The sequence below is a fragment of the Coenobita brevimanus genome, chromosome 33, assembly GCF_032717465.1.
Source record: "Coenobita brevimanus isolate Jiangsu-jjx chromosome 33, ASM3271746v2, whole genome shotgun sequence".
In the NCBI taxonomy this organism is placed as follows: Eukaryota; Metazoa; Arthropoda; class Malacostraca; order Decapoda; family Coenobitidae; genus Coenobita; species Coenobita brevimanus.
Window position 1 is genome coordinate 28,544,222 of NC_136986.1, and position 2,490 is coordinate 28,546,711.

Here is a 2,490-nt window from a genome sequence, read left to right on the forward strand (position 1 = left end):
CATTAGGGAGACAAACAGCTGATATCATATCAGCTCCGTGATTGGTTGATCATGACAAAGGCTCACTTGTAAGATTCTCTGTCATTGGCTGAGCAGAAATCAGCTGATGACGGCCGATTTAAGGCACGTAAAAACTTACAACTGGGGTACGGCGCCGTAAAAAATCTTAGTGAATATCAAACTCTGGTGAGAGATACGGCGCCACAGGAGTGCATAATCTGAGGTGCCAGATCTTGCTCAGGCACCTGAAATTACGACCATGTTAATGAATCCACAGCATTGTACATTTCCATCATTCTCTCTCCCAGAGAGGAGTTTTTCCTGAAAGCTGTTGTGGTGAGCAGTGCGTCGGGAATAGCCCATCACAACGGGCAACTCCTACTGTTGCCAAGTTGTGTGAAGGAGTACCGAATCGAAGGTCATTAACCGAATTGGTACTTTAAATGGAAAATATAATTTCTGTGGACAATTTTTAGATTTGCACAACCAGAGAATCTTAGAAAAATAAGTTTACCAAATAATTTCTGGGCCAGTATAGACCATTTTTCATTCTACGCACTTTGCTCGCAAATGAATAATAATGGAGATACAAAAATACGGTACAGATAAAGGGGGAAAAATGGCGGCCGAGCTCAGCGGTCAGCATTGTCTGTTGAGGTTGAAGTAGGAACAGAAGTGATGTGATGTATGACGTAATAACAGCGTTGCCGTTCTTAAATTTTAGCTAAAACCGTTGCTCATCACTCCCGAAGACCAACCAAATTTATTGTAGTGATGTGGCACATTAGGCAATCACGTGACTTAATCAACCAATGACAGCCTAGGAGGCAAGGGCCTGGGTCCATGGGCTTTGATTTGAAAGTCAGTCCGCGATGTCGTCTTGTCAAGGGTGCTTGTGGTCGTACTGGCGATTTATTAAGACTTACATGGACGAAGATCAGGGAGCAATTGACTTTTATGAGACGACATAACGTGCTTCCACAATCTGTTTAGTGCCCTCAGTGTGACAAAGTAGGATTTCAAACGCCCCACGCTAGGGCCTGCAGGATTTGAAAGTCAGTTCGTCTCCAGCCACGAACTGTGAAGGCTGCAAAATTACCGTAATTACTTCAGGAGCTGTAAACTTGTGAGTAAAGGCATTATTTCGTATTTACACCCGGTTAGGTTAGGTTAGATGAGGTTTTGTTAATGTCAGGGGGGGGTCTGGGGGGTGAAGCCCCCCCAGTTAGAAAGCACGGCCAGGGTTGGGGGGTCTGGGGGGCGAAGCCCCCCTGTTAGCAAACATGGACTCCCTAAGAAGCTGAAAATTATATTTTTCTGAAGGATTTTAGTGTTCTTGGTTTGAATTTGATACCAGTTTCAGTCGGAAATCACTCTTTTTTGCATGTTTTCCCCACCCAAAACCCCGCTTTCCCACAGGTCCCCCATTGTTCTTGGGGGGGGGGAGGGACCGCAGAAGAAAGTGATTTCCGACAGAAATGATTATCAGATTAAAACGAAAAACACTAAAATCTTTCAGAAAAATATGATTTTAAGCTTGTTTGGGCGTTGGGTGTAAATACGAAAATCTATCCATATTTTTGTATCATCTGAGTGTTTCCTATGGTTTTGGGTGTGATTCTGTTCATTTTGACCTTTTTTCTTAAAAAAAAATAAAAAATAGTGGTTTCTAAGGTGATTGCAAAAATATTCATTCCTTTGAAACCACTGACTGGCGAGAGATTTCAAGGTCAAAATCAAATGAATCACACCAAAAGCCATTCGAAACACTCAGATTTGATGCAAAAATCAGTGGTTGTGTGAAACTAAAAATTGACCATGTCTATCACCAGATAGGTTCATGCACACCTTAGTATCAGAAATCAGGTCAAAAATTTGTGTTTCATTCATTCATTCATTGCCAGACGCCATGTATCCCAAACAGGGTGGCCAAGGGCTTAGAGTTAATTGTTTTACACTAATCCTCCACCAACCCCACTTGACACGTAGGGAGAACGTTATGCCAACAGCATCTGGTGTTCCCAGGCAGTCACCCATCCAAGTACTAACCAGACCCAACGTTGCTTAGCTTCGCTGATCGGATGGGAAGCGGTGTACTCAACGTGGTATGGTTAATATGACTAAATAAAAAATCAGGTTTCAGAGCTAAAATGTGCTAAAGTTAGCAGATATTTACCCTCCAGATCGTGTTAACACGAATTGAGAGACTAGTTTTGCATGGATATTGATTTAAAGCACAAATCAATGTATCTGCATTGTAAATCAAAATTTACACAAAACAGAAGTCTGTCAGAGCGAGTTGTCAAGTTAGAGGTGAAACATTTATGCTAACTTTAGCAATTTTTTTTTTCTGAATCGAATTTTTATTAATAGTCAAATTAAACAAATTTTTGACTGGATTTCAGATAATTAGGGTGTGTATGAATCTATATGGTGATAATAATTATAATTGCCTAACATATACAGCTTAATATAACCTAACAGTCACCT

General features: G+C 41.0%; 1 pseudogene; it reads right to left on the bottom strand.

Annotated features, from left to right (window-relative positions):
- Positions 1-2,000: 2,000 nt before the first annotated feature.
- LOC145395998 (5S ribosomal RNA) lies at positions 2,001-2,119 on the bottom strand (annotated as a pseudogene).
- Positions 2,120-2,490: the final 371 nt, after the last annotated feature.